Raw genomic sequence first — 17,746 nt, 5'->3', positions numbered from 1 at the left:
ATTAAGAGCTCTAATGCGACGGAACCCGAAAAGCTTGCTCAGCAAATTGCGGTTTTCAATATTGTGAAACTGTTATTATTATTGCGCATGCCATCGCTATTAAGGGGAGGCCTTTTACACGACTGCCCAAAGAAAGGAGTGCAATGTTTTCAGGTGAGTGGTTATGTGTGTTTCTTTATTCCACCATAACTTGTAAATGCCTGAACAGATTTGGATGTATTGGTATCTTTACAATTTTTACGACATCCCGAGTGACATTGGTTATAATTTCGTTGAAAAAACCAATGTGTTGGCAACATGCTGCCATTTTCAAATGTGTATCATTTTATGGTTAGGCAAGGATTTGGGAATTACTTCATTATATGATATTCCCAAAAATGCCTGTCAATATGAGAACCATGCAAAGGGGTCAAGACCCTAAACAATGAAATATACCCTCAGTCCCTCAATAACAAAAAATACGATACACTTAAATATTTTGCCGCTTGTCGCACCAACCTGTGCTTTCGTGATTCCTTTCGTCTTTACTTGTAAAAGTTTATAGAATAAAAATATTTAGAACTAGAGAATGCCCGCGACTTCGTCCACGTGTATTTAGGTTTTTAAAGATTCCGTGGGAACTGTTTGATTTTCCGGGAAAAAGTGTGTCCGTCCCCAGGATATAAGCTAACCGTGTACCAAATTTCGTCAGAATCGGTTAAACTGTTGGGCTGTGAAAAGGTAGCAGACAGACAGACAGACACACTTTCGCATTTATAATATAAGTGTGGATTCTTGGAATTTTTGAAATACAGTAAAATAACTAAGACATGTCCTACCCTTAACAACGACAAAGTTTCATGCGACGAGACTTGGCAGTACCCAGTGTTCGGGTTAATTTGACGATTTGTCAAATATACGGCCTTTTAGCTGATCGCTGCTGTCGACGACTCTGCTCTTACTGGCTTATCACTTTGAGACCATTGAGCTAACCCTTAACTGGTTTTAGAGTTCCGTACGTCTGAACGAAAAATTGGAACCCTTATCTAGGATCACTCGTGTGTCTATGCCTCTTTTGCTTACTAAATGATGCCCGTGACTTCATCCGCGTGGATTTAGGCTTTTTAAGAATCCCATGGGAACTCTTTGATTGTTGCCTACGTCAATTTCCGGGATGCTACCTCTGTACCAAATTTCATAAAATCGGTGAAATAGATGGGCCTTTAACAATCCCATGGGAACCCATGGGTATAAAAAGGAGCTTATGTTCTTCCCTGTACCCATCAAAATCGGTTAAACTGTTGGATCGTGAAAGGCTAGCAGGCAAACAGACAGACACACTTTCACATTTACAATATTAAGTATCGATCTGTTTGTCTGCCAGTCTATCACAGCATATTTTTTCCGAATATACTGGACTGATTACGTTGAAATTTTTAGTGCACCTGTTTAGAGAATATGTTTAACAGAATTAGGCATAAAAATAATTAGCATCAGTAATTCCGAAACTCGTGTTGACCTGACCCAGTTTTTATGTTTATTTATTTAATCATAAATTTCAATCTTGTTTTTCTGAGAGCGAATTTAAAATTTACGTTTATGCCCGCGACTATCGGCTCTAATAAATCAACATTGTCCATTCAGAGCGATTCCGCTCGATTTCCCGCGCAAATTTATCGATATTACAATCTTTTCAGTTATCTGGTACAAAAAATATGAAGGTACGAAAAAAATTTTGGTCGGGAAAAAGTTTATGCATAATTGTGTACAAAGTCAATTACGATAGCGGGTGTAGATTAAAAATGAACGGGTTGAGAAAAATGAGTTTTTTTTTGTAATTTTTTATCTCTGCTTTTTTGCGGGATTTTTTATGTATTGTTCTTTAATTATCACACTTCACACTAATATCATAAAAGCGAAAGTTTGTGTTATGTATGTGTGTGTGTGTGTGTATGTTTGTTACTCTTTCACGCAAAAACTACTAGACCGATTTGGCTGAAATTTACAATGGAAGTAGATTATAACCTGTATTATCACACACGCTATTTTTTATTCCGGAAAATCAAAGAGTTCCCACGGGATTTCGAAAAACCTAAATCCACGCGGACGAAGTCGCGGGCATCAGCTAGTTCTTCAAATATATCCGCTTATAATTATGACGTCATAATTCAATTTGAGTGTGTACAATGATAACTGTAATGGAACCATAATTTTTGAATGCATCCATTTTCGGATTAGAAGCCAGTCCTTTGAGAGATCCAATTTATATGCAATTTGGGGTCCCTCTTCGCTCATGGGGGGTAGATTATGGGAAAATCGAGTTAGAGTCTCGTTATAACTGACGAATGAGACGGAATGCCGTTTCATATGGGACCTCCCGCCGCTTTATCTGAAATATGATTTTAGTTACTGCGGGCCACATTTTGGATTAATTTGTGTATTCATGTTGATTCTCTTTGAGGAATTAGGGACTTACAATGTTACTGAAAATTAGTGTTGTTATTATAAGTATATAAAAATTTATAACACCCCCGACAAGTGAAGGTTACAGTAATTAGAAAAGAGCTGATGACTTTCAAACGGCTGAACCAATTTTCTAGGATTATAGCTCAGAACACTCTCGATCCAGCCACCTTTTATACAAAAAAAAACTAAATTAAAATCGGTTTATTAGTTTAGGAGTTACAATGCCACAGACAGATACACACTTCTAACTTATAACACCCCTTTTTTTGGGTCGGGGGTTGATAAAACAAATAAACCATGAGTCCCAATCAATGAAAGGGACTCATGAAAGCAATAATGAATTCGCGTGGAAGGTGTCCGCACTACGCAAAACGCTGATTTGATTGCAGTTGCGCGTATTAAAAAATTTCAGGTAGAGCTACAATTTATAAGGTACTTTAATAGTTATTATGTAATTTATTTTAGTCTACCAATCCACATTGGGCCAGCGTGGCAGACTAGGGCCTAAACCTTCTCACTCTGAGAAGTGACCCGTGCTCAGTAGTGAGCCGACAAATGGTTGATCATGACGATGAATAAGCTACGAACTTTTACTTACTTAGGCAGATAAAGAACTACATTTCTATATTTAGAAATCACAAGTATTAAAGCAAAGAAATAAAACCCTAGTGTACTAACTTTAATTAGATGCTATTTGAGAGTAAATAATTTAATTATTTTAGGCAAAACTAGCAAAGAGAAGGAATGAAACGATGTACAAAATTAACACTCTTTATATTTTTCAATGATTCATTGGATTGGTTTATCAACGAGTTAAAATGGGTACACAACAATTACACAGTTAAGATGAGTTTCCACGGAAATTATTAGGTACATTATTAGGTATACATAACACAATTTATAACAATCAAATACAGAGAGATACAGTAAGAATACTTATCTTTATTCGAGGAGGCTCGTTGCACAAAAACTAACTACTCTCACCCCAACAGTGGTTTATATAGGTTACTATCTTTCTTTGTTCCCTCTACATTTTCCTTATACCAAGCTGACAACATAACACAATATTCTGTTCATAGTAAACAATTAGGCTGAATTACTAACAATTATATGTTTCCAGGCACTAGTTAACATTAATATTAATAATTGAAACCATTATCAAGTTAATACAATATTTAGTTTAAAGTTATTTATCAAAAGTACACACAAGTCATAAGTCAATTGAGGTATTTTAATTCACAATTATAGTACAGCATTACACAAAATTATTCTTAAAGATCATAAGATATTATTCTAATAATTAACAAATAGTTTTCTCTATTTAAAACATTATTATAATTTAATTAAGTAGCAATGACGTGTAACTTGAAAGTTTCTGTCGGAACTCTATAATAGTCAACTGTTCTATTCTTGAATCACATTATTTTCTTGAAACATAAATTAACTACACATTACATCACAAAATTAATAATTATTTATTCTAATAATGTCTACACTTTTCTCTGTTTTTCAATTATACATATTTTAGTAACAAAAATAAAAGAGTATAGCTAATCTTGATAATCAGCCTATTACCATCATAATAAGTACGAATACAAGATAAACAAGTGTTGCCACCCCTTTTTACAATTATTGCTACCTAATTTAATAGTAAACAGTGTTTACATACTTCAATAATTAACTATTCCTCATAAATCACAGAATAAATTTCTTATTTTAAAATAATAATCTATCACGGCCAAACTGACCGTGCTTCGCTCTCGAAGCATAACGACAAAAAAAAACAACTTTTCACATAAGGACAATAATAACTCATGACACAGTGAAAAATCAACATGTCTGTGGCTACCATTTACTCCTTACTTTCAATGTGTGTGAAATCCAAAATCACTCCACCATTAATTCCAATAAAAAAAAATTGACAAGTTTTTATTTCTTACCACAGTACATATGTGATACTCCATGGCCTTAAACACCATTGGTTTTCAAGCAGCACCAGAAAATAGCCATGAATACCATTGGTTTTTGAAGCACCACTAAATAATAAACTTCCTTTAAAAATCCTTTAACACCATTCGTTTTATAGCAACATTTTATAATATCCTTTTAACACGAGTGGTTTTAAAGCTATAGCATTTATTTTTTTACTAAAAATTACAATCTATCACTGGTCATCGACATACTTTTTTATTCACTACTTTCAATATAATCTTCAACCAAGACATTTTGATCTATCCATTCACCAGGCCAACGTCTTAACTTTTCCTTGGCAATTATAATATCCTTTAAACTTCCTTTCCCTTTTAAAGAAAATCGATCATTTTCCAAAATATTGATAATTTCATATGGACCTTTGAATTTGGCTCTTAATTTATCATGCCGTCTGTGATCCTGATTTACATAGACTACGTCCCCAATGTTATATACTATATTATCTCGCCTGGATAAATCAAAACGCTTTTTAAAATCACTAGCTACATTGACTAGTCGTTGGTGAGCTAGTAAACGCTCAGCACGAACATCTACTAATTCTTTTTGTACATCATTACCATTATCAGTCACATCATTCAATCGAGCCTGTATGCAAGGTATATTACCATTAAGCCCAACCAATAAACGAATAGGAGCAAAACCAGTAGATTTTTGTATAGTTGAATTGAGTGATAATTGAACTTTCCATAAACCGTTTGGCCAATCTGACGTATTACATGACGTAGTTAACATATCTATTATAGTTTTGACATACCTCTCTATTTGACCGTTAGCACGTGGAGTGCCAGTAGTTATCATATGATGTTCAACTTGCCAACTTCTAAACAATGTTTGTAATAGTTTACATGAAAAGTTTGTACCGCGATCTGTAATGACTAGTGAAGGGGTGCTAAATAGAGTTAACGATTCTCGCACATTATTGACCATTTCATCACCACCCATTGACTTCAATGGTTTTAAAATACAATACTTTGTGAAACCATCTATAATCATAAGAATGTATTTATAGCCGGCACTAGATTGTTGAAAAGGACCCGTACAATCTAAATGTACCGTATGGAAAGGTATAGGAGTTTTTTTCTATTGGGTATAACATGCCTTGTTTGGGCCCTGTATGTGATTTACGCTCTGTGCAAACTAAACAATGAGAAAGATACTTTTTAATAAAACTTGTTAGTCCTGGAAACCAAAAAGACTCAGAAAGTTTTTGAAAGGTTTTATCATAACCTACATGACAATTTTCATCGTGAAATAAACGTAAAATGCTTAATCTGCTGCCTTTGGGAACATACAACCTTGCCCTACCATCGGAGTTAGTTTTGTAGTATAATAAATTATTTTTAACTAAGTATTGGTTAGTATCCAATTCGCCCGCCTGTACTTTTTCAATCAATGACTGAGTTTCATCATCCTTTTGTTGTGCGATTTCTAACCATGAGTTAGTTGGTATTAATACATTAATGATCTCCTTAGATTCTGGATTGAAAATCTCAGTTGTTGATGTAGATAATTTAAGTCGGAACCCCGTAACCTTATCTGATCCTATCGTACCAATTACGACGAAAAAAAGAACCTAAATTATCTACATAAACAAGTAAAAATTTAAGATGTCGTACAGCTTTAGTTATGGCTCTTTGAAAGACAGATGGGCCATTGCAAATTCCAAAAGGCATTTTCACAAATTCGAAATGCCCATCTGGCGTGACAAATCCAGTATACTTAACAGAGTCTGGTGCAATAGGTATTTGGTAGAACCCGTTTTTCATATCGATTGAAATAAAATATTTTGATTTACCTAGCTTATCTATCTGATCCTCGATAAGGGGCAAAGGAAATTATTTTATTTAGGGCTCTATAATCTACGCACATTCTATCATTTCCGTCCTTTTTTTTCACTAATAATATGGGACTCGCATAGTCCGATGTACTCTCCTGAATTATATTGTTATTTAACAAATCCTTTATTATTTCTTTAACCTTTTCTCGTTCCACTGCAGCTAACCGATACGGGCGGTAATTGATTACTTCATCTTTTTTTTATCTAATTTTTAATTCTCCCGTTCTGACGGTACTCAAATTACCGTTAGACGGTATAATGGACGGATATTTCGTAAAAATTTTTAAAATACTTTCCCTTAGATTAGAATCAAGATGTTGGATCCTATCAGATAATTGGGATAAACTGTTATTACCGCATTGATATTCTAGTAAATTAACTTCTTGTTGAATTACACGAATCTCTGTATTTCGAATTAATCTACTTCCATTTGAATCTGTAACAATGGCTACGTCCGGATGTAACACCGCATTGCGCCTTATTATACAATCATATTTGAAATCATTATTTTTTTACGACGTAAATATCTAACTCGAGACAAATTTCCTCAAATTTAACAGGAACTGTTATTTTCCCCTCTACGTTTATTTTTCCGTTACCTATACCATCAATAGTAAAAAAACAAGGCGATATATTACAATCAAGGCACTTGGCAATTGAATATTTAATGATACTACAACTAGCCCCCGTGTCAAGTAAACAGTTAATCGTGTAGTTATTGATCGTAATCTCAGTTAATTGTCATAGTTGTTTAGCAGCAGTTTCCTTATCGATCCGTTTTTTGTGAAAGCAAAAATCAATGGAATGACCCTCCTTGCTACAAAATACACAGTAAAGATTTTTAGTCTTTTTTACAACTTCTTTACCGTCTGAAGAAGAAGAAAGATTTTTATTTCCTTGTAAACATTGAGAGGAAATATGGCCTAATTTTCCACAAGAAAAACAAGTACGGTCCTTATCAGTTTTAACTCGCTTTGGAATACTAGGCCCGGCACTATTATCGGCATTATTTTCTAATGGGCGTTTTCTTGTTTGTTTCGAAAATGTAGAAAACAAAGTTATTAATTCCGACGTGTTAGTAACGGAAGTATTATGGCAAGTTATTTTAATATTTGGTTCCCGAATTCCCCCACACACAAGCTCAATTAATTGATTTTCAGAAAAATTAATCTTACAACTCTGTAAAAGTCTTAACTTTTCTCTTGCATAATCACAATACGAATCACTTGAATCCGACGAATACAATACAGCCTTTGATAATTTTTCCGAAAGATTTTTCTTTTCAGGATATAATGCAATAATATCTTTGCTAAAATTCTCCCAATTTCTACCTTGTTCGGGCTCCCATGACTCAAACCAAGATAAAGCAGACCCTCGGAGGGCCTTACCTGCTTTAGCTGCTTTTTGAATACTGCTCCATCCAAGCTCGGTGCCGAGTAACTCGATGCTTTTGCACCAGGTCTCAGCCCCGTTGTCGCTTTTCTCAGGATCAAAAATAGGCAGCGCGATGTCATCGCTGCGTTGATTGGATGTTAACGAGTCACGTATACTCTTCAAGATTTCTTGCAGCTGCTCGTGGTTGAGATTCATTGTCCCTCGTTTTTTCAAGACCTGTGTAACAAAAATGCTATTAGGTTTCCATTGCCATAAATAATTCGTATCCCACTTCTGATATTAAAAAATTTCAGGTAGAGCTACAATTTATAAGGTACTTTAATAGTTATTATGTAATTTATTTTAGTCTACCAATCCACATTGGGCCAGCGTGGCAGACTAGGGCCTAAACCTTCTCACTCTGAGAAGTGACCCGTGCTCAGTAGTGAGCCGACAAATGGTTGATCATGACGATGAATAAGCTACGAACTTTTACTTACTTAGGCAGATAAAGAACTACATTTCTATATTTAGAAATCACAAGTATTAAAGCAAAGAAATAAAACCCTAGTGTACTAACTTTAATTAGATGCTATTTGAGAGTAAATAATTTAATTATTTTAGGCAAAACTAGCAAAGAGAAGGAATGAAACGATGTACAAAATTAACACTCTTTATATTTTTCAATGATTCATTGGATTGGTTTATCAACGAGTTAAAATGGGTACACAACAATTACACAGTTAAGATGAGTTTCCACGGAAATTATTAGGTACATTATTAGGTATACATAACACAATTTATAACAATCAAATACAGAGAGATACAGTAAGAATACTTATCTTTATTCGAGGAGGCTCGTTGCACAAAAACTAACTACTCTCACCCCAACAGTGGTTTATATAGGTTACTATCTTTCTTTGTTCCCTCTACATTTTCCTTATACCAAGCTGACAACATAACACAATATTCTGTTCATAGTAAACAATTAGGCTGAATTACTAACAATTATATGTTTCCAGGCACTAGTTAACATTAATATTAATAATTGAAACCATTATCAAGTTAATACAATATTTAGTTTAAAGTTATTTATCAAAAGTACACACAAGTCATAAGTCAATTGAGGTATTTTAATTCACAATTATAGTACAGCATTACACAAAATTATTCTTAAAGATCATAAGATATTATTCTAATAATTAACAAATAGTTTTCTCTATTTAAAACATTATTATAATTTAATTAAGTAGCAATGACGTGTAACTTGAAAGTTTCTGTCGGAACTCTATAATAGTCAACTGTTCTATTCTTGAATCACATTATTTTCTTGAAACATAAATTAACTACACATTACATCACAAAATTAATAATTATTTATTCTAATAATGTCTACACTTTTCTCTGTTTTTCAATTATACATATTTTAGTAACAAAAATAAAAGAGTATAGCTAATCTTGATAATCAGCCTATTACCATCATAATAAGTACGAATACAAGATAAACAAGTGTTGCCACCCCTTTTTACAATTATTGCTACCTAATTTAATAGTAAACAGTGTTTACATACTTCAATAATTAACTATTCCTCATAAATCACAGAATAAATTTCTTATTTTAAAATAATAATCTATCACGCGCACATCGCTCCCCAAGGGACGGATGTAGGTCACCTCAATGCTGCGGCCCTGCGTAGGGCGGGACTACACAATGCGCATACTTTAATAATGCAGCTAGTATTCAATACCAAGGGAACCCCTAACTAAGGGGTTACCTTCAGCAATGAGTTAGGACTTAAGTAGTTTATAACCCCCGAAACAAAACGAGGGGTGTTATAAGTTTGACGTGTGTATCTGTGTATCAGTGGCACCGTAGCTCCTAAACTAATGAACAAATTTTAATTTAGTTTTTTTGTTTGAAAGGTGGCTTGATCGAGAGTGTTCTTAGCTATAATTCAAGAAAATCGGTTTAGACGCTTGAAAGTTATCAGCTTTAAAATACCGAAAATATGTCACTCACTGTACCTTTTAGCATTGAACTTGTTTTGGTATTAGTAATTACAATGGTGTTCATTTAGAACAGAAAATTAATATGATTTCAAACAAATACCAGTGCTATTAGTTGCTGAACGGCTTGAGAGATTGGTCGTATTCTACTAATTCGCTGTGAAACTAGTATTTACAAAGAATCGCTTCATTTTTCATAACTAAGCTGATCTTAGTTCAAATGAAAAAAGAGTAGAACTTAGTTATTTATTGTAAATCATTCTTAGTTTATAACAAAATGCAATACTCATATTACAATCAAGTAGAAGTTCCTTTAAAAAAATCGCATCTTTCTTCTTAGACATACGGGAATCAATTAGTATTGCTGTACGTTTCATATCATAAAGATTGCACTTTCGTGCATATTGCTCCCCTAAGGGTCGTATATAGGTCACCTAAATACGCGAGCCCTTTATAGGGTAAACGATCCTATAATCGATCACTACTAAAAAAAAAAATATTATGACATATTATGACAAGGAATGTATAAGCAGTCGGTCTAATTAAAGTCTGCATAAATAGTACACAATAGAAATCTTCGTGGGAACTTTTTGATTTCCAGGGATATAAGGTAATTTTTATTCACACTCGGGATGCAAGTTGTCTCTGTATCAAAAAGATGGCGTCCGTGATTTTGTCCACGTAGATACAGGTTATTTGGATATCCCTTGACAACTATTTGATTTTCCGGGACAAAAAGTACCTAGTCTCTATACCAAATTTCGTCAAAACTGAATAAAAAGCTAGCAGACAGACAGACATACTTCCGCATTAGTATGTATGGACTAGGTGATGCCAGCTACTTCGTCTATGTGGGTTTAGGTTTTAAAAAACCCCGTAGGAACTCTTTGATCTTCCAGGATAAAAAGCAGCCTATGTCCGTCCCCGGGATGTAAGCTAACTCTGTACTAAAAATAAAAATCGGTTAAAATCGGTTGGTATGCTAAAAGCAAGCAGATAGACATACTGACTCACTTTCGCATTAATTATAATAGTAGTATGGATATGGAAGTGTAAAAAGTATGGATGATAGTATATTAGTATGGATTAATTTTAGTTCTATTTACTGATGACCTAATAACGTGAAAAGATTTTTCAAATTCTATCTAGAAAATCCAGTTTTTCCCCATTTATGAAGCGGATTTAAAAATTCTATAATTTCACAGATTAATCACGTACCTACGCCGCAAACATGGAGGTAATTCCATTTTAGAAGAAATCTCCGATCATTTCTAAATAGAACTTTAATTATAATGGGTTCGCGCCAATGCATATCAATTGCCTTAATTTTTAGTAAGTACCTATAAAAATCGAATTGCTTTGTTCAAAATATTATTTAACTGATTACTAATCATACAACAAATAACTCTTTTCAAAATGTACAAGTTTATTCAGTTAAAAATGAATGCTAGCCCACCTTATTTTGATAAAATTGAAAACTGAATATGGAACCTTCCGAATATTTATACAATATACACTTAGATAATATAATTTTGGTAAAGTTCTAGAACGAAAATTAAGAGCTAGAGTACTTTATTGGCCTATCCTCACGGAAAACCCCAACGTTAGAGATTATAAAATTAAAAATTTCCCCTGCCGGAAATCGAACCTAGAACCTCCCACTGATAAGACCACAGAGCTTACCACTGCACCAGAGAGGTTGTCGTTTGACCATCGCATCGTGGTAAACTCTAAACCTAGCGCCTTCTGAGAGGAGATCAAAGCTCAGTAGGTACTGGGCGGCGACGATGATAGTAATATGATTTGACCTGTAACCTTTAAAGTCTACGTAGGTATAATGTCACGTCACTTACAGGTACGTACATATCCTCTTTCACGGTATTGATTTCATTTTCAATATCATTACCGCTCCATTGAACAGTAAGCTTTCGAAGAATGTGTTCGTTCCGTTTATATAACATAGCATTATATTCGATCTTTTTAGTGTTCTTTATTTGAATGTAATACCTCAATGCCTGTCAGTCAGTCAGTCCAAAACTAAATAAATATTTAGTTTTGGACTGACAGACTTGAATTAGAAATTGTAGAAGAAGCGGAAAAAAAAATCTAAACTTAGCATCTGAGGTATCATTGAGAACTCATAAACTAGAATACAAAAAATATTTTTTTTATTCTTTTTGTCTTAAAAAATAAAGAAATGGTGGGCCGTGAAAATTTAAGAACATTTGTGTGACGAGGTTTATCTCAAAAACTAAACTAGTTAGGAACATGTAATTATAGTATCATGAACTGTATATATTGAAAACAATGATTCAGTAAATAGTTTGTAAGCTTTGACCAAAACAATCGAACAATCGAATTCGAACCATAGGTATTTTGGGGTATATTTTCATGATTTGTTACCCAAAATATGTTGTTCATAATTTATTATGTACGGAACTCTAAAAGACCGTGGCCCGACTCGCGCTTGTCCGGTTTTCACTACGTTTCACTTCAATTACGTGTTCGGAACTTCGGATACTCGTTATTCGCATTCAATGGAGACGAGCGATGATGGAGCATTCTTATTATTTCAGAAATATCAATTATTATCGTTTAATTGGAGTCATCTGCATTCTTGTTGAAAGTTGAACAATCATTTTAATATGACCTCGATTTTATAGGAAATATTGTGTAACTATTTTTCTGTTTCACTAACGGTTTTCATAGTACCTATTTATAAAATTTAATCCCTTTTAATCATGTTAAATGTGTATGAATCATTTTAATACTTAAATAATATTCTAGTATAATAAGTAATAACAGTGGATTTAGGTTTTCAAAAATCCGAGGGAATCCTTTGATTTTCCAAGATAGAAAGTAGCCTATTTTATTTTCTTTCAGGTCTTTAGCCATCTACATGCAAAAATCACACTGATCTTTTGCTCCGTTGCAGATTGAAAGACAAACCAACAAACAAACAGACTCGCATTTATGCTTTTATTTCATTTGATTTATTTTGCTTTCATGTGCATTTGATGGTGGGTGCTTATATAGCTATACATGCCCGCTTAGCTACTCTCTTTCTTATAGGGTCCAATCAAATAACAGAATATTCAAGAAGATTTTAAATTAACTGTGGCTAATTCTGTAGTCCACAATCTCTAAACTAAATTAAAATTAAAACGTTAACTAGCAAAACTTAGGCAACGTTTTCCTCAACCATGACGGTAACTGATCCCTCTGCCCTACATTATACACAGATATAAGTCATAAGCCACTGCAGGGGTCTTCAAAACTGCGCATTTACAAATTCCACGTGTAACAGTTCATTCGCCCCCCTTTGACTCGAGATATCTTAGCAACCCCCATCTTACTTGCTACACAATAATATAATAGGTATTACTTTGAATACGACTTGGTAGTGATTCATTTTATTTAGGTATGTTTAGTTGATTTCAAATCATAATAATGTGTGTAAGAAAACAAACAAATCACTATTTACTAGCTAACTTGAGTGGCAATAGCCTAGTGGTTAAGATGACTAAGAGCCAGCGCGTGGCAGACCTTCGTTATTTTATAAAAGTTGAAAGTTTCTCTGCGTATTGTCCCCAGAATAGGGAGGAACGATCAATGACTATGTAATTTAGATCATGTTTTGGGAGATAATGGGTAAAAAAGGGTGGAAAAAAAATCTTACCTCAAAGTATAAAGTACTAGAAGATGGCCGTGACTTCGTCCGCGTGGATTTAGGTTTTAAAGATCCCGTGGGAACTGTTTGATGTTCCGGGATAAAAAGTCAATTATGTGGATGTCAATTACAGGGACGCAAGCTTCCTCGGTACCTTTCATACAAATCGGTTAAACGGATGGGTTTTTAGGAATCCCGTGGGAACTCTTTGATTTTCCGGGATAAAAAATAGCCTATGTCCGTCCCCGGGATATAAGCTAACCCTGTACCAAATTTCGTCAGAATCGGTTTAACGGTGGGGCCGTGAAAAGGTAGCAGACAGACAGACAGACAGACAGACTTTCGCATTTATAATATTAAGTATGGATATTTTTTTATATTTTCTTCGGATCAGCATCAGAAATCCCACTTAAAGGAATATTAAAGAAGATAGTAAAGGAGCCACGGCAGCCACTTGTCCCCGACAGAATCGAACCCGGAACCCACTTATAAGACCATGGCGCTCACCATTGCGCCAAAAAGGTCATCATACCCTCCTATAAAATATACAAACAACAAGTGTAAATTAAAAATTTATAACACCCCCGACAAGTGAAGGTTACAGTAACTAGAAAAGAGCTGATAACTTTCAGACGGCTGAACTGATTTTCTTGGATTGTAGCTAAGAACACTCTCGATCAAGCCACCTTTCAACAAAAAAACATAATTAAAATCGGTTTAATATTTTAGGAGCTACGATGCCACAGACAGATACACAGATACACACGTCAAACTTATAACACCCCTCTTTTTGGGTCGGGGGTTAAAAATAAACACCCCGATACAAAGGAGCACTCTATGTTGTCGGCATGAGATGCGGCATCGCTAACTAAAGAAGCGTCCCACATATTGACACACGCTGCCATGAGCTGTTTGTTATTACAGATTGGAACGCTCCGTGATATGTTGCGCAAATATTTGCTTATTTGACAAATTCTTATTTCAATGCTGGTGAGGCTTGCTTGCCAAGTATAGTGTGTGTAAATAAAATTAGTGTCCTTTGAATCGTGACTGTAATGTTTATTTCAGTTGTAAAATGTTTTATTTACTTTGAAAATATTAATTTAGTTTCAGTTTTTGAAGGTCCCACGAACTGAAACAGGTTGCCAAGAGCTGTTTGTTATTACAGGTTGGAAAGCTCCGTGATATGTTGCGCAAATATTTGCTTATTTGACAAATTCTTATTTCAATGCTGGTGAGGCTTGCTTGCCAAGTATAGTGTGTGTAAATAAAATTAGTGTCCTTTGAATCGTGACTGTAATGTTTATTTCAGTTGTAAAATGTTTTATTTACTTTGAAAATATTAATTTAGTTTCAGTTTTTGAAGGTCCCACGAACTGAAACAGGTTGCCAAGAGCTGTTTGTTATTACAGGTTGGAAAGCTCCGTGATATGTTGCGCAAATATTTGCTTATTTGACAAATTCTTATTTCAATGCTGGTGAGGCTTGCTTGCCAAGTATAGTGTGTGTAAATAAAATTAGTGTCCTTTGAATCGTGACTGTAATGTTTATTTCAGTTGTAAAATGTTTTATTTACTTTGAAAATATTAATTTAGTTTCAGTTTTTGAAGGTCCCACGAACTGAAACAGGTTGCCAAGAGCTGTTTGTTATTACAGGTTGGAAAGCTCCGTGATATGTTGCGCAAATATTTGCTTATTTGACAAATTCTTATTTCAATGCTGGTGAGGCTTGCTTGCCAAGTATAGTGTGTGTAAATAAAATTAGTATCCTTTGAATCGTGACTATACGTATAATGTCACAAAATGTTTTATTTACTTTAAAAATGTTAATTTAGTTTCTCTGTTTTTAAAGTTTTCAATACTGACACAGGTTGCCATGAGCTGTTAGTTATTACAGATTAGAAAGCTTCGTGATATGTTGCGCAAATATTTGTTTATTTGACAAATCTTATTTCAGTGTTAGTGAGGCTTTCTTGCCAAGAAAAATTGTTTGTAAATAAAATTAATGATCGTCGAATCGTGACTTTAATCTTATACCTATTACAGTTTATTTCAGTTTCAAAATGTAAATACGATTTGCTTTGAAAATATTTTGAAGTCACTTAGTTTCTTGTTTTATTTAACTATTTGAACGGAAACTTTTAAGCTATCTTTTATCACTTAGCAACTACTGAATAAGTATTTCATAGCAAGACACGGAAACAATAGTAATTCACACAAATTGAAAATACTGCAAAAGTGAAACGATCACGCGAAAACGTTTCTTTTTGTTTGGAAATCTTCAAAATGTACGAATATCGGTCCCCTGGAAACTTGGTAAGTCTTATCGTTCAAAGAATAAAGACTATTGTGGAATGTATACTTAGATATGATAGTGGTAGGGTAACCATTGATATATTTAAAAAAATAGTTGTCCTAGTTCCAATGCGTGATTTTGGCTTTATTTCGAAATTATATCTGAAAGTTTTAGATAAAAATATCCAATAAATATTAAAATACACATAATATTATTTTTTTGCAATGTCCCGTGGTCTGGTCAACCGATTCCTTTTTTGAAAGGTACCTAGGCACTAGGCAGTTATTCTTTGTGACTTAATTGTCTTAGTCTGGCGGGTCTTTGTCCGACGACGCGTCTTAACTCTGACGCGTCTCAGTGCGTAACAACCGCTTCGGCCGCGACCACTGACGCCGAAAACGGTCAACTTGAAAGTCTTTATTGCACACACATATTACAGGAAAATAATACAAAATCATAAGAAACTATACAAAGGGTGCAAGAGCGGCCTTATTGCTAAAGCAATCACCTACAGGCGACCTTTAGTGAAAGGATTTAACTGACCAGAGCGTGGGATGGTGCAAGAACTGAGAAGTTAAATTAACAAGCTTAAAAAAGTACCTACATAATATAAAAAATATATAATAGAATACACATTAATTTATGTCTAGCCTGTGTAAAGTTTATACAGTAGTTTTCTTTTTCACTTAAACCTCACAGTATGGCCACACTATTCGAGACATTTTCTAACAATGTTCTGCACTGTGGCAACTCGGGCTTAATTTTATTGTAACACCGAAAATTATTTATGTCGACTTAGCACGCAGGGGCTGCGACAAATTCGTTGCTCGTCGTCTGACACGCTAAGCTTTAAACTACGGAACCCGCAGCGGGCGGGAACGAGCGCTTTTTTAAATTGATTACATCAGATTACATCTACTTTTTGTAAACTTTTTTTTTTTAATTTAGAGACTAGCGCTTGGCTGCAATCAGACCTGTAGTATGCAGCCAAAAAGTCATTGTATGCAGCCTATGATGGAGCGTGCTTGCCTAGTTGCCTATTCACTCTTGACTTGAAGGTACCCATATTGAAAGTGGAAGGAAACTTAAAAAAACTAAATTTTAGAGTTGTAAAGAGAGCTTCTCTGTATAGCTCATATTTTCTCAGTTTTCTGCTTGAGTCACTTTGGCTTTATTGCTCAAGTGGACGAAGCGCCAGGATAACCAACCCTTAGGTAGGTATGGCATGTGATGTGGGCACAGTATATACAAGTGTAAATTAAAAATTTATAACACCCCCGACGATCCAAAGTATTTGAGTTTTCCAAAACATCATTTTCAAATAAATAATTATGTATTTAGGCAACGTCCATCTTGACAGCTTGACATTTGTCTATTGACATAATATTATGAACCTAACCTAACCTAACCTTCTTTTCTACAAGAAAACTAGAAAAGAGCTGATAACTCTTAAACGGCTGGACCAATTTATTTAGATTATAGCTAAGAACACTCTCGATCAAGCCACCTTTCAAACAAAAAAAACTAAATTAAAATCGGTTCATTCGTTTAGGCGCTACGATGCCACAGACAGATACACAGATACACAGATACACAGATACACAGACACACAGATACACAGATACACAGATACACACGTCAAACTTATAACACCTCTCTTTTTGGGTCGGGGGTTAAAAATAAAAGTGTTTTTGATGGCCGCAATGGCGCAGTGGTAAGCGTTGTGGTCTTATAAGTGGGTAGATCCCGGGTTCGATTCCCGGCAGGAGCTTGGAATTTCATAATTTCTAAAGTTCTAGTCTGGTCTGGTGGGAGGCTTCTACCGTGGCTAGTTACCACTCCACCGGCAAAGCCGTGCCGCCAAGTGATTTAGCGATTGCAGTCAAGAGCTTGTATCTGAAAATCTGAATAACTAGGTATCAGTAACTAGTTTATTTAGCATTCATTTAAGGCTAGAACTTTTTCAAACTTCCAAACAGATACATTGAAAACAAAGTCTTTCAATCATTCATTCATCCAATTACAACCATTGCTCGTGTAGTGTAGAACTGTAGTGCCGTAGCAGGTCTACGTGATGTTCGTAGGTCTACGGCGTAGGTACCTACGATGGATTTTCTAAAAAGAA

Source organism: Maniola jurtina, chromosome 20, assembly GCF_905333055.1.
Source record: "Maniola jurtina chromosome 20, ilManJurt1.1, whole genome shotgun sequence".
Taxonomy (NCBI): domain Eukaryota; kingdom Metazoa; phylum Arthropoda; class Insecta; order Lepidoptera; family Nymphalidae; genus Maniola; species Maniola jurtina.
This window is presented reverse-complemented; position numbering follows the sequence as displayed.